A 23534-nucleotide genomic window follows, 5' to 3' on the forward strand; every position below is an offset into this window, starting at 1 on the left:
ATTAGAATCTTATTGTAAGATGTCCAAAAGTGCAGCGGATAGTTTATTACTGTCTTCAATAATGCTGATTTCTGCATTACTCTATTAATAAGGGTTATTCTATATACATATGTTCCACATATGTACATAATATATATATAAAGAGAAACTTGGATGCATTTGCAAATCAGAAGGATATTAACATAAAAGCCTTCTTCATAAGTCAATGCTTTACTAACTCTCCAAGGTACTTCCACAAAGGTATTTAAATCACAGAAAAGCACTTCAGCTGTGGCCTCGGCTGCATGGAGAGAAGACCCTGTGGTTAGAGTTTTACCTTCTTTCTGAAGCCCCCAAAAAAGACAGCTGTGCTATGTGAAGAGAACTCTGGCGAGACAGGACAATACTACATGATCCTGCAGTCAACTGCAGCCTCCTGAACCAGCCTCATTCCAGAAACAACATTAGTAATCAGTCCTGTGTTCCTTGAAAGATTAGTGTTTCTGAGTTCAGCCTCCCCCAGTGGAAGTATTCTTTACCCAATTCTACAATACACGGGCTGCAAATCTTTTGATCTCATTGAACTAAAACAGGCAAAAGCATTCAATATCTTACTCCATAGTTTCATGTGAAGCTTCCAACTGCAGGCTATAACTGGCCAGAAATTTTGATGCTTCTTTAACTATCCTACCAAAGCATCCTAACAGAGGAGCAGATCCCGAGTACAAAATTAAATCACTTTCCCTAGGGAATGTCTTAAGAATTCTTGTATATGTCCCATCTTAGTCCCTGTTATATTTATGCATTTGCTTTGATAACAAATAATATTTCTTCTAAAACTCTAGGATAAATGGATATTCCTGAAGGAGGAAGTAGGTATATTACAGCACTTCATATACCCAAGAGGGTGCACACCTATCAGATTATCTGCCTTATGCAAAATGCTTTCCTTTCCAACTGCAAACCACATCCACAAAGCAAGTTCCTGAGAGCTATTTGTACAACATGCTGCCCCAGGCCTTCACTGTGTTAACTGAACTAGAAGGCCCCTGATCACTGAGACCAGGAGGTTCCCCATCCAGTGAATGTGAGGAGATGGAGGGCAAGACACCTCTCTCTTTGGCTGGACCTGTAGCCATGTGTTTGCCCCTATGTAATCAGAGGAGTGAAGAAAGGCAGTCTTCAGAAAGGGACTAAGTGAAGAAGATACTCAGAAGCAGAGGCGAGAAGTAGAATGGAATGCCACCTGAGTCTCCGATATATCCAGGCCGGGGTCAGGGGCTGCCCTTCCTGGAGCTGGGCTCCATCAATTTGGAAGCTCTACTCTCTGAGTGATTCACCTCAGCACACCACAAGGAACTCTAGTTGGCAAAACATGAGCTAAAGCAATGAAAAAGGCAACCCAGGGCCTCAGTCACCATAAGGTGAATCGCTTTTGCTGAGGTTGCAACCTTACTCTAACAACAACTTTCAATTTATAAAACTAAATCAATAACCAGACAGGTTCCTAGTTGGATATAAAGTAGGTACCCCTTCTTACCTAGTAAGAAGAAACCGATCCAACCTGCCTTGCCTTAAGCTGTCATAGTTTTAGAATTGATCATCCGTAAATTATGAGTACAAAAACTTTAAAAAGAGGAAGAGGTGCAGGCCCGTCTTCCGTCTTTACCAGGACCGTGAACTTCCCTTTCCTCCAGGTTGCTACGTACTCTGCTGTTGTCACGGAGGACAGTGTGGCAAGAGGCTGCCCCACCACAGACGGCCACACAACCACCAGCACAAGAAAGCCAGAGAAAGCAGGACTCGAGTGCTGACAAAGAGGAACAGTGCACCTCCAGTCATATAACAGAAACCAGAGCAGGACAGCATGCTTAACAGAAACATGCTCATGCATTTCCATGCGCACCAAATACTGAAATGCTTAATTATGCATCTGCGCTAGTCACTGCAGCAGACCTTTAAAATGAGTGACTACTAAGTACAGCTTGAAAGTAACAAGGAATCTTATTCCATCTGTTCTAAATCGAGAAAAATAATTGAAGGCAATTCTTATAATATTCTGAATTTACATTTTTGTAATGGGGACTAGCTTTCGTATACATGGTTTAAAAGAAAATGTATGGATGACCCATAATTTAAGATACAGTGTCTTTGAATTCATACCCCTTTCACTTATTGTTCCAGATAGAAAATAAGACAAATGGGGAAACTAATTTTACAAGAGAGATTTAGAGGAAGAATGAGTTGCCAGCAAATGCCCAACAGTGGACCAAGCTGGTTTCTAAATCAGTAGGTGTGTGAACTGAAAACCATTAGGACTAAACCCCTAACTGTGAGGAGCATCAGTAGAAAAGATTCCTGCCTTTCTCTGTCTCTGATTGTGTGCCTTTAAATGACATTTTAACTTTAAGTCACCGACATTTAGGCAATCTCCACATTTCAGCAGTTTTATAAAAGGTACAAATAGGCACAACGGAGCCAAAGGTAAGACAATTTGAACACAATCATCTATATCAATGTAACGAAACCAAAGTGCAAGAAGACAAAGCGGAAAAATAGACAGACAGACAGATAGATCTCCATCCTAAAGTTAAACATCTATCTTCCAGGCTCGTTTTTTTCTGTTTTTTTTTTTTTTTTAATACACTGTAAGATTCATTCCGAATGGAGATACTAATTGCTCCTAACTCAAAGGACTGTTCTGAGTATTAAATGAGTTAATATTTTGTATTGAAAAAAAAGATTCATTCTGAAGAAGACATCATTAATCACCTGTAGAAAGGATTAAAAACAAAAAGCTAGCTGTTTCAGGAGATGGCATAGGAAAAGAAGAGGTGTAAGTCTCTAAACATAGACACGTGTCAATAAGCTCATATTCTGAGCCAATTACTTCCTATGAAATGAGCAGCCACATGCCCCCCTGTCCAAGACTTCCTTGTATCCCCCCAAAATAGTGAACTGTGTTGTGAGGGACTTTAATACTCTCATAGATTAAACACAGGATAAAGACAGACTATAAAAATTTAGAAAGAAAAAGAAAAATGGACTCATGCTGTGGATGCCTCAGGAGAAAAGGAGAGAGAAGTCAGTAGAAGTCTCCAAATTTCTAAAAGCAACCCATCTTCATTAAAATGGAGGGGAAGGTGAAAACGTGAATCCAGACCCTTAAAAGCAAGCACACCGCTTGCACAGGTTTAGGGTTTAAAATGCAGGTGCCTGAGCTTTTAAGAAGATTTGGGGACTGGCTTGGAAGTGGCAGCAGTAACTGAAGATTTCTTTATAGTCAAGGTGATCAGCTTTCTTTTAGGGCATTGTGCAAACGAAGTCAGGTGGCCAAATGTAAGTACCATGTAGACCCATAGGAAAACTGAATATTTCCCAGTTCAATACAATCTGACAGTGGTTTTAGGAAGTATTCTTTTTTTAAAAAAAAGTTACACAGAAACAATTTTTAAAGCCATACAGACTATTTTTTACTTGATGAAACTTAAAATCAACACAATACTAGTCAACTTTTTACTGATTATTTTAAGTCTTTGGGAAAAAACAGTCAAGTCTTGACTTTCTTCAGTTCCATCCTCCTTTTTTGTGTATCTTGAAACATTTTTGCACAAACCTTTTTTTTATTGAGGTAAAATATACCTAACAAACTTTACCAGTTTAAGCATTTTCAAGTGTATATTCAGTGGCATTAACGGTATTGTTACGCAAGCATCACCACTACCTCCAGAATTTTTTCATCATCCTATACGGAAATTCTGTACCTATTAAACAACAATTCCCCCTTGCCACCACCTCCTCCTACCCCCGGTAAGCACCTATTCTATGTTCCATTTCTTTGAATTTGACTATTCTGGGTCTCACATAAGTGAGATGTTAACAATATTCGTCCTTATTTTCCTTTTTGTCTGGCTTATTTCATTGAGCATAATGTCTTCAGGATTCATTCATGTTGTGGCATGTACCAGAAATTCATTCCATTTTAAGGCTAGTGTATGTATGCATAAATTTTGTTTATCCATTCATCTATCAATGGACATGTGAATTGTTTCCATCTTTTGCCTATGTGAGTAATCATTGGTGTACAACAATCTGCTCAAGTCTCTATTTTCAGTTATTGTGGATATACACTCAGAGGTGGAATTATGTTGGATCAAGTGGTGATTCTACAGTAAGATTTTTGAGGAACCACCGTACTGTTTTCCAGAGCAGCTGTACCATTTTAAATTCCCTCCAGCAATGCACAAACCACTCCAGTGTTCTTGCCTGGAGAATCCCAGGGACGGGGGAGCCTGGTGGGCTGCCGCCTATGGGGTCGCACAGAGTCGGACACGGCTGAAGCGACGCAGCAGCAGCAGCAGCAATCTACAAGGGCTCTAGCTTCCCTGCCACGTAACCAGCATTTAGTGTTTTCTGGGTATTTTGATAACAGCCATCTTAATGGATGCGAAGTGTTATCTCGTGGTGTTTTTGAGTTGCATTTCCCTAATGATTAGTGACTGTTCCATTTTCTTTTAAATAGTGTTTCAAAATACGTCTTTTTGTTTTGTTTCAGTATCTCTTTCTATATAATAGAAATGTAGTTACTGCTCTAAGGAGATAATCATGAAATGCTCTGGGAGCCCTGAGCAACTTCCAAGACACTAACACTAAGGAGCCAAAGTTTCCGTTATCTAGGTCTCAACCAGGTGCCAAAGCCCTGGGGCCTAGACATAAAAGATATTTTCAAAAATACCTTTGAGGTTCTTAAAGACTAGGTAAAACAGCCTTGAACACAGTTCTCCTATATTGCCAATAATGTCTTTGTTGTCAAAGAGATTAACTAGCTGAGTAACTGGGAAGTGGGATGGTCCCAGGGTTCTGGGGTACGAGGATGGTTCACCAAGTCAAGTATTGCTCTTCCTACCTGAGGCCTTGGTTGATCAGCTCCCGCTAATGTGTACATGCGTGTGTCCACATGTGCACACATGCTTTCTGTGGCACCCCTCCCAGAGCTACACCCCAACAAAACAACCCAGCAACAGATTCAACCACCTCATGATAAAAATGATTTCATAAACCTGAGAAGCAGAAACAGGCACTTAAAAGATCTTGGGGTTAAAAGCTCTTCTGTGAGATAACCCCTTCTTCAGTTCTCCAGGTCTGGATCCCTCTTAGAGTAGCCCACCATGATTTTCCAAATCCTATAACCTTTTTTTCCCTTCTCTATCTAAGCTAACCTAACCCTCTCTAGACTGCCTGAGAAAATTTCCCTTTCCAGTCTTTTCTCTTCCTTTTTCTTTATTAAACTGTCTTCCAATCCATAGTCATTCATTCAACAGGCAACACATGTATGCTGCAGACGGCTGTGTGTGAGGGGCTGAGCTTGCTGCTGGTGATACTCTGATGCCAGCCGGGAGGGACTCACCATGGAGGGGCATCTGCCTTCTCTGATTCTTACTTTATCTAAAATCCTGAAGTATTTCTGAGGGCTTATAGGCCATTCTTGGTTCACCTATAAACAGAGGGTCACTTACAATAGCTCGTTGAAAATGAAGTGGTGCAATAAAGAAAGATTCTTGAGCAAAGTCACTAATCTCAGTGGCCTCCTTAGAAAAATGGTAATACCACCCTTCCTGGAAGCAGAGACCTGAACCAAACAATCATTTATAGGGAAATTCATCAAAACACTTTCTCAGAAAGAACGACAGTCAAAAAGAAATAGACAATCTTTTCTAAAAACTTTCACCCTCAGTCTCGATGCTAAAGATGAAGCTTCAATGACTGCTGTAGCAGCTGTCTTTACTGCTGGGTCTCCTGAAGGAGGTTACGGTGGAGTGACAATGAGGGACCCGAGAAACTCTGAGACTTCACTGCTGAACAAAAGACCAAAACAATGTTGAAGACACACTAACAAGAACATTTGCCTCATATTAAACCACAAAGCCTGCTAACTCTTCAGAGGTGGCCAGAAGAGAAAGCCTGCAAGACTAGCTCACCCATGTGAGGAAAACAGGAAAAAGATGTCAAAATCACCTTTGTGGCGTGTGATGGAATAAGAGAAAACCCGAGGGCAAGATGTAAACATGCACACAATTAGGAATCTCAACTAAAAACCTGTAATGTGTGACATGTGCAGGCTTTGCAGTAAGAATCTAGGTCAGCAACTTCCAACCAGAACAAAATATTCATGTACTTTTGTACAAACAAACCTTCCTGGCCATACAGTGGTTCTCTGTGACAGTGCATTCTGGGTAGAAAGCAGTAAGTGAAATCCAGACAGGAAATAGCCAGAAAAAAGAAATGGCACAGCATGCTAGCACTATCTTCTTGTAGAGAAACATGAGACATCACTCTTACATTTTAATCAAATTATTTAAGAACCCAGACCCTAAAATTACTTATTAATATGGTTACTCACAAAGGGTGGGGGAGTTGTAAATGAGTTTGTAACGGTTTGGCTTCCGCCCTAGGATCTGCATCACCAAGTCGGCCCTAATTACTGAGCACTGACAACTGCAGAGTCACATTCCCATCCAGAATGAAAATTTCTGACCTACTCCCCCCCACTTTCTGAAGCCTTTTCTCATTTTGATGCATATTGATTTGTGCTAATGGAAATTCCGTGTGAAAATTCCAACTTGCCAAAATGAGTCCATTCTCCCCTCTCTCAAAAAAAGCCGTTTAAAGAAAGTATAATCACTTTTAACTTAAGAATGACAATACATTCATGCCAAGGGGGAGGGGAGATGAAGAGGGATGGACTGAGAGTTTAGGACTGGTAGACGCAAACTATTACATTTAGAATGGATAAAAAACAAGGTGCTAATGTATAGCACCAGGAACTATATTCAGTATCCTGTGATAAACCATAATTTGGAAAAGAATATAAAAAAAGAATGTATATGTGTATATATATATATGTATATGTGTGTATATATATATATATATATATATATGTACAACTGAGTGACTTTGCTATACAGCAGGGATTGGCACAACACCTTAAATAAGTTATACAGTAAATAAATAAATAGAATGACAATATATTTAAAATTTCCTTTCCTAACATGGATGTCTGAACAATACACTAAGATACAAACATTGTATGATACGTTCTGATGCTGTTTGTGAACTAGAATTATGCCTTGTTAAAAAGTATACTATCAAGTTTGAATTTGCCAAAAAGCCACAGTTGTGTGGCAACCCTGAAGAACACATGCTACTATTCTTGTGCAGCAGAGGCTCATAGCTGTCTTCCTGGATACCCACTGTCCCTTTCTTCTAAAGAAATAGAAGGCATAGCAGGGCTCATGGCCGCATCCCTGCAGATTACATTTTCTAGCCTCCCTTGCAGAGAAGTAGTCATGTGATTGGTTCTGAGCAACAGAATATGAGCCACATGATGTTCGCACCCTCTAGGTCACTTTTCTAAAAGGAAAGGAGATTGTCCTCCTTTTCTTATTCCCTATTGCCACAGTAATAGAAACTCAAGCAGCCGTCTTAGCTGGAAGATGGAAGATGTGGGGTAGAGACGGCAAAGTGATAAGACAGAAAGAACAGTTATCGCCAACATCATAAAGCCATTTTATCAGCCTTGGTCTGCTTATGTTCTGACCAGTATAGATGCGAATTAAATAAACAGTTATTTTCACCAAACCAGTATCCTAATACATCTCTTGAAGCACTCTGAACCCAACCACTATCTTTAGTTGTGATACCTGTTCCTTACACAGAAGGCACCATGGTTTTCTTTCATATGTGTGTACACTGACACATTTTCTTATTGGAGGACAATTGCTTTACAGTAGTGTGGTGGTTTCCGCCCTGTGTGCGTGCTCAGTTGTGTCCAACTGTGTGCCTCCTGCTGCTGCTGCTGCTAAGTCACTTCAGTCATGTCCGACTCTGTGCAACGCCACAGACGGCAGCCCACCAGGCTCCGCCGTCCCTGGGATTCTCCAGGCAAGAACACTGGAGTGGGTTGCCATTTCCTTCTCCAAGGCATGAAAGTGAAAAGTGAAAGTGAAGTCGCTCAGTTGTGTCCAACTCTTAGCGACCCCATGGACTGCAGCCCACCAGGCTCCTCTGCCCATGGGATTTTCCAGGCAAGAGTACTGGAGTGGGGTGCCATCGCCTTCTCTGTGCAGCCTCCTGCTAGTTATCTATTTTACACATGATAGTACATATGTGTCAATACTTCTTTCTCAGTTTGTCTCCCCCTCTCCTTCCCCTACTGTGTCCACCAGTCCACTCTCTATGCCTGTATCTTCATTTATTTTCTGTAAATAGGTTCATCAGTACTATTTTTCTAGACTGCATATATATGTGTTACTATATATTTTTCTCCTTCTGACTTACTTCACTCTACCTCACTAAAACTGACTCAAATTCATTCCTTTTTATGGCTGAGTAAAATTCCATTGTATATATGTTCTACAACTTCTTTACCCATTCATCTGCTGATGGTCATCTAAGGTTGCTTCCATGTCCTGGCTATTGTAAACAGTCCTGCAATGAACATTGGAGTACATGTGTCTTTTTGAATTGTAGTTTTCTCAGGGTATATGCCCAATAGTGAGACTGCTAGGTCATATGGTTGTTTATTCCTAGGGAAACATAGGCAATATACTCTTTCACATAAATCACAGCAAGATCTTCTTTGACCCACCTCCTAGAGCAACAGAAATAACAAAAATAAACAAATGTAATCTAATTAAACTTAAAAGCTTCCACACAATAAAAGAAACTATAAACAAGACTGAAACAAAACCCTTAGAATGGGAGAAAATAATTGCAAACAAAGCAACTGACAAAGCATTAATCTCCAAAATATATAAGCAACTCATACTGCTCAATATCAGGAAAACAAACAGCCCAATCAAAATATGGGTAGAAGACTTAAACAGACATTTCTCCAAAGAAGACACACAGATAGACAATAAACACATTTTTTAAAATGCTCAGCATGGCTCTTTATTAGAGAAATCAAAACTACAATGAGGTATCACCTCACACTAATCAGAATGACCACCAAAAAAAAAAACCTACAATCAATAAATGCTAGAGAGGATGTGGAGAAAAGGGAACCCTACTGCAGTGTTGGTGGGAATGTAAATGGGTACAGCCACTATGGGAAACAGTATGGAGATTTCTCACCCTGGGTTTCTTGAAGGGAATTTCTCACCATGTTTTTAGCACCTACTGTCAGTGTTTGATGTCAGTTTGATGTTCACATTACTCTTTTAGTGTGGTTAGGATCAACTTTCTCAGTCCCTGAAATTAATTTCTATAATAAGCAATCCATAAAAAGAAGCAGCCTTCCCACTCTTCACTTAGGGCATCCTACAGAAGGAGTATGCATCAGCTGCTGCTACTGCTGCTGCTAAATCACTTCAGTCGTGTCCAACTCTGTGCGACCCCACAGATGGCAGCCCACCAGGCTCCCCCGTCCCTGAGACTCTCCAGGCAAGAACACTGGAGTGGGTTGCCCTTTCCTTCTCCAATGCATGAAAGTGAAAAGTGAAAGTGAAGTCACTCAGTCGGGTCCTACTCTTAGCGACCTCACGGACTGCAGCCTACCAGGCTCCTCCGTCCATGGGATTTTCCAGGCAAGAGTACTGGAGTGGGGTGCCATTGCCTTCTCCGAGTATGCATCTGACTAGCATCTATCTCACCATCCAAGATGGATCTCATCTCATCCTCATCATCCCTCCATCAAGAAAGGTAGGACACACCTGGGAACTTTCTTCACATCTTTTGGAAAATAAGAACCATTCACTTCTTCCAGACTCCTGAGGATGAAGACAAAAATCACCATTTTATAGTTCAGGAAATCAAAATCCATGACTCCAGATAACATAACAAAATACTTAGGATAAAGTTATCAGGTCAGGTTTTGTAGGTTACTTAAAATAAAAATTCATCACAATGCTGATGTAGATTCGTCAATTGTAACAAAATGCACCACTCAGTGGAGGATGTTGATAATGAGGGTAATGCATGTGTGGGGGGCAGGGGGTATGTGGGAACAACCTGTACTCTCCTCTCAAATTGTCTATGAGCCTAAAACTGCTCTTTAAAATACAAGAAAGTCTTTTTTAAAAGAAATATATACATATGTGCACATGTGCTCAGTTGTATCCAACTCTTTGCAACCCCATGGACTGCAGCTTGCCAGGTGCCTCTATCTATGGGATTTTCCCAGCAAGAATACTAGAATGGATTGCCATTTTCTCCTCCAAGGGGTCTTCCCAACCCAGAGATTGAACTTGCATCTCTTGTACACACACACACACACACACACACAGTTATAAAAGAAACTAAACTCTCTCAATGTTGTAATAGTCATTACCACTTACAGAACGAAAATGATAGTTGGCTCAAAGGTAATAATGATCAAAGAGTCAGCAGCCAAAAAACACACCGAGAAAACCCAGTAAAAACTGAGTCCGCATAGAACTGTTCCATCCAAGGTGTACGTGTGTGTGCGCTCAGTTCACACGACTGAGTCCACGGTTATCTCTTTGTGACCCCATGGACTGCAGACCGCCAGGCTTCTCTGTCCGTGGAATTTTCCAGGAAAGAATACTGAAGCAGGTTGCCATTTCCTTCTGCAGGTGACCTTCCCAATCCAGCGATCAAACCCGAGTCTCCTGTGTCTCCTGCACTGGCAGGTGGATTCTTTACTGCTGTGCCACCTGGGAAGCCCAACTCTGTCTGTCTACATCAACCTCTAATCTCACTCTAACCAAAAACCCGATTAAGAACATACATATCATTAACCCATTCCACATGCCAGGTAGTTTTTTTCTTCTTTCAGTCACAGAAACAATAATGTACTTCCTTAAGTAAAAGCTTTTTTAAAATGAAAACTTGCATTGTTTTTTTTTTCCCTTCACTGCCTCTGCATTGTCTAATAAAAATGACTTGAGTGTTTTGTTTTGTGATTCTTTAATTTCTAAGTGTGGGATTTCCCATAGGCAGAGTATTGCAGCTGTGACCATTTATGAACAGAGCACATAAAATGGTGCCATAAGAATAAACAACAAACCAACAGGTATCACTTTCCTCTAACACTTGAAAGAGCACATCATTTCATTTTTTTAAAAAAAAGACAGTATTACACAACATAGGGATTATAGCCAATATTTTATAATAACTATAAATGAGCATAACCTATAAAAATTGTGTATCACTATATTGCATACCTTTAACATTAATATTGTACATCTACTATACTTCAAGTTTTTTAAGGAAAAAGAAAAGAAAAGGGTTTTAACACTATTTCAACTCTTTGGCTTTATTAGCAGCATAATGTAAGAGTTCTAATCCAAAGCACCTATGTTTTCACAAATTGAACTTCCAGTAGTGAAAGTATTTTATCATACCCTCCAAGAGCTAAAATTTAAATCATATGTGGCTTCAGGTAATTAAAATCCATCTAGAATTTATGTTCCACAGAGCACACGACATATCCCTGTACAAAAAATGAACTTTAATAAACGGGACATAGGCCAGGGGAAAGCTGTATGATAAAGGCAGCAAAATGATTGCTCAGGCAGGTGGAACCTATTTGAGGGGTAGTGGCTGCTCAACCAGGCTGAACAAACAGTCTTTTAGGGGACCAACCACAGGTGACCACCAAAAGAATTTTCCACCCAACGCCACCATTTTCAGTCCTTTCTGATTAAGGACCAAAATAAAAGCTGTGGTAGTTGTTTCATTTCGATCATTTAGAAAGCCCCAAATAACAGCTAAGAGCTTTCTATAAGCATGCCAGTGGGGAGGGAGAAGGAGGAAAATTACAGTTGAAATTATATCCTTTTGAGAGCCAGTTAAGCCACTAATTCACAAGCAGGTCTCAAGGCTGCTATCTGACCCAGAAAGCCACAGGTGAGGAATTCATTTTAGGACTGATTACATGAACATCAAATCATTCCAACTGTTTTAACCTTTTAAAAATGGACTTTTCCCACACTTTTTCTTTATACAACTGAACGACGGTCCCAACCCAGGGACTTGAACTTGGAAGTGGAAAACCTTCCAGTCTGAGCATTGAAGAGTGTCACTAGCCCTTGCATACCTCAGGCAAATCATTACACCTCTGGATTTTGCCATTTCCCTACCTGCAAAACAAACAAAAAAAGACCACTTCCTACTTCCTGTTATGATTAAAAACAACAACAACTAGGGTAAGTCAAGCTCAAAAAAACTTTCAATATGGTATATGACATTCAAACAGCCAGTTTTGGGGTAAGAAGAGGGAGGGAGGTTCAGCAAGGTGGGGATATATGTATACTTACAGTTGATTCATGTTGACATATGGCAGAAACCAACACAATATTGTAAAGCAATTACCTTCCAATTTAAAATAAATAAAAAAGTTTAAAAAGAACTTAGAAATAATCTCTTCCATTTAGTCTATTTACAACATAGAAAAACTCCTTATATAATCTATTCAAAATAATAAAGAAAAAAGTTTGACCCTTTCAAGTCATAGAGAATTATTTGCTCTAGATAGCCTAGTCTTCTAGATTAATGTCCAAGAAGGCGGGGATTTTGTGTTTTGCTGTGGAGTATATCTTCAGCACCGAGAACAGTGCCCAGCCCATAATAGGTGCTCATTACATATTACTATTAACAGATGAATAAATGAATAAACAGCTGGCAAAGAATCTGCCTGCAATTCTATTCCTGGGTTGGGAAGATCCACTAGAAAATGGATAGGCTACCCACTCCAGTACTGGGCTTTCCTGGTGGCTCAGCTAGAAATGAATCTACCTGCAATGTGGGAGACCTGGGTTGGATCCTTGGGTTGGGAGGATCCCCTGGAGAAGGGAACTAACTACTCATTCCAACATGCTGGCCTGGAGAATTCCATGGACGTATACAGTACATCTTCTTCAGCACCTAGAACAGTGCCCAGCCCATAATAGGTGCTCATTACATATTATAATAGACGAATAATGCATAAAAGTTTAGCACTCAGTAAATGTAGGAATGCTTTTTTTTTAATTTTAGCCATTTCAGGTGGAGATTTCCTTAAAATGTATAGTAGCACCCTCTCTTATCTTCTTAAAAAGATTATAAAGACCGTAATAGCACACTCTGCCAAGAGCAAAGGGTCACCTTTGTGTACATCAAATATTTCAAAGATGCCCTTTGTGTGCTTTAAAATATTAAATCGCTACAGAATTTTTAATGCAATTTTTAGCTCTTTCATGCTTTTATCACGTTTACCACCCTTCCCTTTCTGTAGGGTTGTCATTTCTCCCTATTGTGAACGGCCTAAAATTGGCCGTTTCTGAGTTATTATTTGATTAAAAGCCAGTCAACCACAAACTTAGCAGAGTGTCTCAAGTAAGAGTACAAGGCTCTAAGAGATAAGGAAATGGGGCGAGGAGAGGGTGCTCTCTGTTTGCAAGCACCTGTTTCATGGTATCAGCCTACACTGAGGAATCAGCCTGGACTGAGGCCTTCCTAGTATGTGCTGCTTTCAAAGAGCAGAATGAGTCCTTAAACTGCAGCAGCTGCATTACAAGGAACCTTCCTAATGCTGGAGAACTAGCATTTTTAAATAATATGTTCAATAGGAATGACCTAAAGCTTCCTAGCTAGGTCATTCCTGTGGTTTGAATGCCCATGAATATTAAATCAGGCCCCATTTTACAGGATCTTAGATTAGTATCAGTTTGGGAAAGAAATGTGACTCTTAAATAAAATAAGAAATGCACATTAGAAAAAAAATCTAACAGTTCCATGAAAAATCATTAAGCTTTGAGGCATTGTTTCTTGATCTGGGTGCTACTTATACAGGTATGTTAGAGAACACTTAGGTGTTCTCTTCTGTATGTATAGTACACTTCAATAAAAAGTGTTAAAATTGCCAGAGCAGAGTAATAGTTTATCCTTGCCCTATTCTAATGTAAACTGGCCTTTCATAAGCAATAAAGCACAGAGAGTTTGAACGTGGAGATAGAAGCCGTAAGACTCCTCTTTCCAAATAAAGATCCACTAAGAGAAACACGCTACTCATAACCAGAAGGCTGTTGCCTGGGAAACTGGAGCTGTAACTACTGCAGTCACACCTCAGGAACAAAGATGGCCAAGATCTATTTCAATTCTTAGATGCCTCGAGGAACCACAGATGACTATAACTATGGAGGACAGCCAATCTGTAGTAACAAAGAAGCACATGCCCGAGTTAGAGAAGCTACAATTGTTAAAGGGAAAAAGAGAGGGGCAGGGAAGAAGGAAAGAGAAAACAAAATTCAAGTGCAGCAAGTAAAGCCCAATCGAAGAACTGCACAGCTGCAAGGCTACAGGTTTCATTCATTTCAGCCAATCCACCCTCTTTACCTTATGGTGACCCCACAACAGCACCTGCCAGCCCCCTGCCAGGAGTAGGGAGAACAAAGCTGAGTAAGACTGACCCTTTTACAGGGAAAGGCAAGCTCAGAGAAGTGCTCCACTTGAGGTACAAGTGCCCTGGAACAAAGTAGCGGAACCAATTATCTTCCGTATGAAATGGGCGTGGGAGGCTTCAGAGAGAAGGTGGCATTTTTTAAGCTTGAATTCAAAGAACATGTATGATCTCCCCAGGATGAGGCCGAGGAGGGGCATCTCAGGCCAAGAGAATGACAGATACAAAGGACAGAGGCATGCCACAGCCCCATTCTGTTTCTCACCAGGGTGGCTACTGCAATTTGGCAGGGAGGGGGAAAATTCCCCTTGGAGACAATGTCTCACACGCTGCAGGATGTTTGCCATCTCTGACCCCAGCCGCTATTCACTGGCAGCAACTCCCAACCATTATGATAACTAACGGAATGCTCCCCACGTTTCCAAATATACCAAGGAGTGAGGCTGTGCTACTGCTCACAAGTGAGAAGACCATGAACACAAGAAAACAGACGTGTGGCTGGAACAGGGGTTGGGGGGTTGGTAAGACGGGAGCTGAGGATGAGACGCAGGTGAGGACCAGAATGAAGGGCTTCACATCCCTGCTAAGGAGTCAGGCTCTCTGCCAGACTTAGAGAAGAGACAACAGTCTCAGAGCAGTTATGTGGGAGGCCAAGCCAACAAGACTTGGCAGCTAATGGGCTATGAGGAGGTGGAGAAGAAGGAAGAATGGAAGGATAAAGAATAACCCCCACAGTTATAAGCTGGGCCAACTGAGTAAACAGTAGTGGCACTAAACAAAGGAAAAGAATAGAGTCTGAGCAGGGCTGGAAGGGGATGGAAAGGGGAAGTGGAAAATGAGTCTCAGTCTGAAGCTCATAAGGTACATCCAGGTGGAATGTTTAAAAGTAACAGACATCTGGGTTGGAAGTAAGAGAAACCTTGGCATTTAATTGCAGGCAGTGTCCAAGCCATTCTTCTAGGGGGCTCCAAAACAGGTGTTCCCCAGCTTGCTGAACAAGCAAAGGAGAGGTGCAGAAGGAGTACCTGGAGCCAGGGCAACACAGCAGAAAAGAGACCCGAGTGGGCAGAGACTGAGAAAAATGGAGCCGGCTAGCCTGGCGGAGGCAAGCGGACTAGCAGTGGAATTACTGAATACAGGTGGTTTGGAACCAGCTCCCATGCTGTGCCCACAGGCACCCTTTCACATGATTCTTGGCACACATTAGGACAGTGGCTTTCCAACTTATTTGCCCGTGATTCACAGTAAGAAAATAATTTGACATCGTAACACAAGTCAAACACAAACATCCACATGAGGGCTGGTTACATGTGTGCACTGCAAGCTGGGCGGCTGTACAGGGCCACACACTCAGAGGGGCCCCCTCTTGGTTACTTCTCTGCTGCTGCCATCTTGAAACTCCCACTGATTTTCTAACAAGAGGTACAGTATTTTCATGTTACATACGATCCCACAAATTATGAGGCCAATCTTGATACATATAAATACACTTAACAAAAGTTCCATAAAACAGTATCTCCCAAGTACATGTGGTATAAAATTATATTTTGTTCTTTTTTTTTTTTTAATACAGTCCCAGCCTGTTACATTGACAATCCACTCACAGGTTGCAAATCACAGTTTTAAAATACTCTCTGGGGCTAACTCAGTTCTAAAGGTTTGTTTGTTTTGTTTGTGGTGGTAGAAGGGGTATACAGATTCTTTTGAAAATTTATATTCTCTTTCCTCCACAAAGAATTTGAGACAGTATACAGAAAATAGTGAGGGTAATTGAAGGCAAAGGAATTGCTGAAATTAACCAAGCGAAGAAGGAGGATTGGATTTATGAAGAAGGAAGGATTCATGAAGAAACAACACTGAGTTGGGAGGCAGGGGATTGAGGAAGAATGGTCAGAAAGGTAAAATAAAAACTAAGAAAAAATAGGCAAAATCAAAGGAGCACAAGAGCTTCCAGAAGGAAGTAGTCAACGAGGTCAAGAGGCCCAGAGGATATCAGGCTGAGGTGAGAGTTGCAGCCTGAGGTCATTGAGGATGAACTACATTAGTTTCAGGCCATGTGAGAGAAGTGTGAGTGCTGAATGCCAAGGGGCCAGGAGGCCAAAAAGCGAAAAAATCAAAGAACACCAAAAGAGAGAGAGAGAGAAAGGAACTTAGTCAGAAAGTAGAATAGGGGAAATTTTTTCTAAGAATTCTGGGAGGTTTTAGGGTGACTAGGAGCTTCCCTGGTGGCTCCGATGATAAAGAATCTGCCTGCAATCCAGGAGACCCAGGTTTGATCCCTATATCTGGAAGATCCCCCGGAGAAGAGAATGGCAACACACTCTATAGTCTTGCCTGGACAATTCCACGGACAGAGGAGCCTGGCGGTCCACAGTCCATGGGGTTGCAAAGAGCTGGACATGGCTCAGCAACCAGCAACTGTAGTTTCACCTGGAAGCCCCACCCTCCACAATATTAAATATGTAAAAATATGCCCACCTCCCACACTAAATATACATTACTTTTATTTGCATTATAACTATATATTGAAATGAGCTGCAAAAGACTAATTGACATACATGCTATGTTTTATAGACATTTGGTTAAACATAATTACTTTTGACTTTAGCTTTTTTCAGTATTCAAGAAGCCAATATAAACTTTTTTTTTTCTGATTTCAGACATTTTTAGGCCTTTGAAAAGCTTATTGGCCCCAGGCCCATAATTTTTTAAAGATTAATGAAGGCTGTGTGTCGGGGGTTAAGGTAAGGCATCTGGAGAGACTGAAGAAAGACAAAGTCTTATATGATATTATACAAGTTTCAATGCCATTCTTCCAAATCATCTCACCCTTTCCCTCTCCCACAGAGTCCAAAAGCCTGTTCTATACATCTGTGTCTCTTTTGCTGTCTCAGAGGGATGGTATGGGGAGGGAGGTGGGAGGGGGGTTCAGGATTGGGAACACGTGTACACCCGTGGCAGATTCATGCTGAAGTATGGCAAAACCAATACAATATTGTAAAGTAAAAAATAATAATAATAAATAATAATAAAAAAGAAAGACAAAGTCTTTCTTCCCAGAGGCAATGGCCTCTGATAGAGACAGAGCTGCTACAAAATGTCAGAAGAGGCTGGGTAACCCACTTTTTTTTAATGGCAAATTTGATGAATAAGCAATCCAAGGATGAGAAATATAGAAGGTCAATGAACATATAAAAAGCTACCTAATCTCCTCAGCACACAGGGTAATTTCCATTTTTCATATAATGGACTGGTGAAATGTTGAAAGACTAATAATACCTAAAGCTAAGGGCGAGGGGTGGGTATGAGGAAGCAGAGCCTCTGAGATACTGCTGGGTGGAGTGTATGTCACTATAACTTCTGCAGAAGGTCATCTGGCAGGCTCCAGTAAGGAATAACTCAGAACATGAATCTAACTTCCTCACATACATCACCCACTTCAGGTTGTCTCCCCCATCCTGCAATCTCGGCATAAGTTTACCTCCTGAAAGGGGCCTTTCCTCTAACACAGAACCTTGCTTTATTTCACTCATGCCCTTATGTCTGCTATTTCTTACTTTCTGAATTGCTTCAGCTGTTTAAGCAGAGAGCACCTCCCTCTCTCCCGCCTTTCCACCTTCTTCTCTCATTCACCTCCTATTCCCAGCTCTGAGGGGCCTGTAGAAGCACTACCTGGACCAACAATTTTCACTGCAGCATTGTTTTAATGACAAAAACTGGAAATAATCTGAAAGCCCATCAATAGGGGAAACAGTTGAATAAATCATGATATGTCCATACTATGGAATAATAAAAATAATAAAATAGCTTTTTATGAAGCTTGATACTGACCTGGGGTGGGAGAGATGTTTATAATACATTGTTTTATGGATAGAGCAATTTATCACACTTTTATTTAAAAGGAAGAGAAAAAACCATGAGGTAAATACAACTGTACATGATTGAATAAGCACAGAGAAAAGGAAGGAAGGAAACACACACAATGTTAATACTGATGGCCTTTAGGGTATGATACTATTGCAGGGGACAAGAGATTTCATTGCTACAGTGAGCTTATATTTTGTAATTTTAAAAAATTAAACTATTTTAAAAGAATTCTGGCCTCAAGAATATTAAACTATCATACATTGTGTTTATTTCACCTGTTGGAGACTCTTGAGTGTCCCTTGGACTGCAAGGAGATCAAACCAGTCAATCCTAAAGGAAATCAATCCTGAATATTCACTGGAAGGACTGATGCTGAAGCCGAAGCTCCAATACTTTGGCCACCTGATGCGAAGAGCCTACTCATTGGAAAAGACCCTGATGCTGGAAAGACTGAAGAGGAGAAGGGGAGGACAGAGGATGAGATGGTTGGATGGCATCACTGACTCTGTGGACATGAGTTCGAGCAAGCAAGATGGTGAAGGACAGGAAAGCCTGGCATGCTGCAGTCCATGGGGCTGCAAAAAGGACAGGACCGAGCGACTGAACAAAAACAATTCTAAGGGTTCACTGGACCTGCCTACAGCCAACCTTGTAACCTAATTTCCCACCTGATTTGTGAAAAAGCCAAAATTATTCCAACACACTGTAGCAGAAATGCCATGCCTTTTATTAAGGACCGTAGTTCCCCCTGGCTGACCTGAAAATCATCTGAGAGTCTTTTTAATAGGCCACTGAGAGTCCAAACTGCCCAGCAACAAGAGAGGAACAGAGCAAGGGCCCACCTGTGTGCATGGTGGCATCTGCTTCCTGTATGCCTGTCAGGTTCCCAAGGCAGCCACCGATTCTCCCACAAATTTCACTTGGCTGGAGCCTGGAAAGTGGTATCTGGAAAGCCCGAGACACTCTTTTCAAGAGGCCCTAAATCAAAGGCCCTTGTCTCTGCCAGAAACAACCTACAAGGAAAATCTTTATCACAAAACAAGTTCTCAGGCATGTCAAGGATTTTTCTAATTAATTCCTTAAGCTGATCAAGTGATAAAAGCTGGGAATTTAAAAGGACTCGGATATTTCTATCTCACTGTGCTAATCTACCTGTAAGCTACTCAACCAACCATGAAAGAAACAGTATGAATGGGATGGGCTTTAGCACACAGCATGGGGCACAGCACCTCACATCAACCAAATGAATGGGACTGAATGATAAACCAATGAATGAATGAGAATTGTGGAACGCAAGTGGACATCACTAAGGGGGCCTGACATTTAGAAGGGGTAGAATCCAGTCCTCACTGAGACACTAGTTATGTACTTAAGCCAGGGAAATTGCTGAAAATGCTCTCGCTTCAGTTTCCTCATCTATGAAACGGAAATGATTATGCCTATCTTCTAGAACTACTGTGCGGCTCAAGTGAGGATATACATGAGGGACTGTGGTAGATGGAGGTAAGCTGCCCAGATCCCTCTTTGGGGAAGAACTTGCTGCCCAGCTTCAGGAGCATGGTCAAAACAAGGCCTTCAGCTGCCCACTCCTTCAGGGTCTGCCCCAGGCCCAAAGAGATGCCTCCCCCCCTTTTCTGCAGGACCTGAGACAATCCGAGTCTGCTGACTGAGGCCCAGTAATTCTTTCCCAAAGCAGGACACTGACTGCACGTATTCACTGCAGAGTTTTCCACCAGGTTGGCTGAGGTCTTTTCAAACCCTTCTTTTACCCAATCCTGCTTCCTTCCCTTTCTGAGTACCAGTCTCTAATGAGCCCCAAACTCCATGCAATTGCTTCAAGACAACCCAACCTGCAACAAAGCCCTTCTGTTGTCTAAAGTAGCTCAGCGCTTTCATAATGTCACAAAGAGCAGACGCCAATTGTGGCTTAGGAAGAAACAAAAATCACACTCATAAAACTTTTATTTTTCCATATGTGCCATTTATGTGAAAGTATTCCAAGTCTGGCAATTCATTCATATTCACCACATTTGTACAGAATATCATGTCCTCAGGGCAAGCTGCTAGGGGCCGTAAGGGCTCTGCAATGATTATAGTTGGAGCTGATGCCTATCTCCTTGGCTGTGGCTCCTGGTAAGGTAGCACTGTCCCTAAAGGCTTTGGAATCGTTTTTGTAAGTAGCTTTTGGTTGTAACACTGATTATAGAACTCTGATGGCATCTGGGAAGGGTGGGAGCAGAAATGCTAAATTCCTACAATGTTCCAGAAGGTCCCTCTAGATAATGGATTGTCCCATGTTCCACACAACTTTCATAAAAGAGAACAAAAGTTTATATAATCATGTGAATCTAGATCTTAATACTGCATTTCATAAAAATATTTTTGTTTGGTTTTAAATACATTGAATTTTCTAAGAATTTAATTATCCTATAAATCAAGGGAAAGATATACTTAATTCTATCCAGAATTTTACCAAGAGTTTTTTATCATCTCCAAAAACCATGACAGGTTTAGGAGTGTCACAATTAATGAGTTACCTGTATAATATTGGTCTATATTTGTAGCTATCTTAGTCTTAGTGATAAACATAAAGACTTATTTAGCCCTTATTTCTAAGGTTTTATATGTAGTATTATTGATTAGCCACAGCTACGAGGGAGAGTGGGGACACCAAGCCATCGCCTAGCCTGGGGGTGTAATCATAATGTCAGGCACATGATACTAACAAAGAGCTATGGAAATTCAAGAAAGGGAGAGGCTAGCCTGGGGGAAGGGTCATAAAGAGGGTGCACGGTGTGGGGATCTGAAAACCAATGCTCCCAGGAGCCTCATCTCCAGGGAGCATCACTGCAGGAGCCCTTTACATACATTCAGTTCAGTTCAGTCCTGTCCGACTCTTTGCAACTGAATGAACTGCAGCACACCAGGCCTCCCTGTCCATCACCAACTCCCGGAGTTCACTCAGACTCACGTCCATCGAGTCGGTGATGCCACCCAGCCATCTCATCCTCTGTCATTCCCTTCTCCTCCTGCCCCCAATCCCTCCCAGCATCAGAGTCTTTTCCAATGAGTTAACTCTTCCCATGAGGTGGCCAAAGTACTGGAGTTTCAGCTTTAGCATCATTCCTTCCAATGAACACCCAGGACTGATTTCCTTCAGAATGGACTGGCTGGATCTCCTTGCAGTCCAAGGGACTCTCAAGAGTCTTCTCCAACACCACAGTTCAAAAGCATCAATTCTTCTGCGCTCAGCTTTCTTCACAGTCCAACTCTCACATCCATATATGACCACAGGAAAAACCATAGCCTTGACTAGATGGACCTTTGTTGGCAAAGTAATGTCTCTGCTTTTCAATATGCTATCTAGGTTGGTCATAACTTTTCTTCCAAGGAGTAAGCGTCCTTTAATTTCATGGCTGCAATCACCATCTGCAGTGATTTGGGGGCCCCAAAAAATAAAGTCTGACACTGTTTCCACTGTTTCCCCATCTAATTGCCATGAAGTGATGGGACCAGATGCCATGATTTTTGTTTTCTGAATGTTGAGCTTTAAGCCAACTTTTTCACACTCCTCTTTCACTTTCATCAAGAGGCTTTTTAGCTCCTCTTCACTTTCTGCCATAAGGGTGGTGTCATCTGCATATCCAAACTTATTGATATTTCTCCCAGAAATCTTGATTCCAGCTTGTGTTTCTTCCAGTCCAGCATTTCTTATGATGTACTCTGCATATAAGTTAAATAAGCAGGGTGACAATATACAGCCTTGACACTCCTTTTCCTATTTGGAACCAGTCTGTTGTTCCATGTCCAGTTCTAACTGTTGCTTCCTGACCTGCATACAGGTTTCTCAAGAGGCAGGTCAGGTGGTCTGGTATTCCCATCTCTTTCAGAATTTTCCAGTTTATTGTGATCCACACAGTCAAAGGCTTTGCCATAGTTAATAAAGCAGAAATAGATGTTTTTTTGGAACTCTCTTGCTTTTTCCATGATCCAGCGGATGTTGTCAATTTGATCTCTGGTTCCTCTGCCTTTTCTAAATCCAGCTTGAACATCTGGAAGTTCACGGTTGACATATTGCTGAAGCCTGGCTTGGAGAATTTTGAGCATTACTTTACTAGCATGTGAGATGAGTGCAATTGTGCGGTAGTGTGAGCATTCTTTGGCATTGCCTTTCTTTAACTCCATCAAAACACACAGCTGTGGAGAAGGAAATACAGCCCACTCCAGCACTCTTGCCTGGGAAATCCCATGGACAGAGAAGCCTGGTGGGCTACAGTCCTTGGGGTCGCAAAGAGGTGGACACGACTGAGCACGCACACATACACACAAGGATATATTGTACAGTGCAGAGAATATAGCCAATATTTTGTAATAACCATAAACAGAGTATAACCTTTAAAATTTGTGAATCACTATATTGTACACCTGAAACATACAGTTGTAATTCAACTATACCTCAATTTTTTAAAAAAATCACCTCTCTGTTAAAGAAATTAAAAAACAACAATAACTTCACAGCTACCCTCTGGTAAATACTATTCCAGTCCAGATCTTTCAGAAGAAAAGACTGTGGCCCAAGAAAGACAGGTAACTTAAGGTTTCAAATTCAGCTCTTGCAGCCCCAGAGGACAGGGTTTAACCATCCCACTAACACTGGACCTGGGCCCAGTGGAAATGGGGTGGGTTTAGGGGAGAACCCAGGGAGTGTGGTGAAGAATGATTTCTATTCCAAAGCTGCATTTGCATCTTGTTATTCGCCTTCTCACCAATTCTGGATGACAAAAAGATACCACTGTGAGGAGAGATTCTGAGCATATATCGTTCACATAAAGCTGGAAAGACTCTAGGAGAACAGAAATTCAGGAGTCACAAATGCTAATAAGCCACGAATCACAGAAAAGTTACTTAACTGAGGCAACCGCAAAATGGCAGGAGGCTTGGAATTAGAAGCTGTTTTCTTTCCCCTGATCTAGCAACAGGACAAAGCTTCTGCTTAATCAATTCCCACCTAATCAGAGAGCCATCTTAACACTGTCTCCCTGAGCAGCAAATTAGCCTAATAGTGAGTGACTGTGGGCTTCCCTGGTGGCTCAGAGGTTAAAGCGTCTGCCTAGAATGTGGGAGACCTGGGTTCGATCCCTGGGTCGGGAAGATGCCCTGGAGAAGGAAATGGCAGCCCACTCCAGTATTCTTGCCTGGAGAATCCCATGGAGGGAGGAGCCTGGTAGGCTACAGTCCACGAGGTCGCAAAGAGTCGGACACGACTGAGCTACTTCACTATGGTGAC

The 23534-nt window shown here is 41.5% G+C and overlaps 1 protein-coding gene across 1 annotated transcript in view; it reads right to left on the reverse strand.

Annotated features, from left to right (window-relative positions):
• ANKRD44 (ankyrin repeat domain 44) overlaps window positions 1-23534 on the reverse strand; it is a 222332-nt gene that overhangs the window by 163360 nt on the left and 35438 nt on the right. The gene's annotated exons all lie outside the window — the stretch shown is intronic.

Source organism: Capricornis sumatraensis, chromosome 3, assembly GCF_032405125.1.
Source record: "Capricornis sumatraensis isolate serow.1 chromosome 3, serow.2, whole genome shotgun sequence".
NCBI classification, from domain to species: Eukaryota; Metazoa; Chordata; class Mammalia; order Artiodactyla; family Bovidae; genus Capricornis; species Capricornis sumatraensis.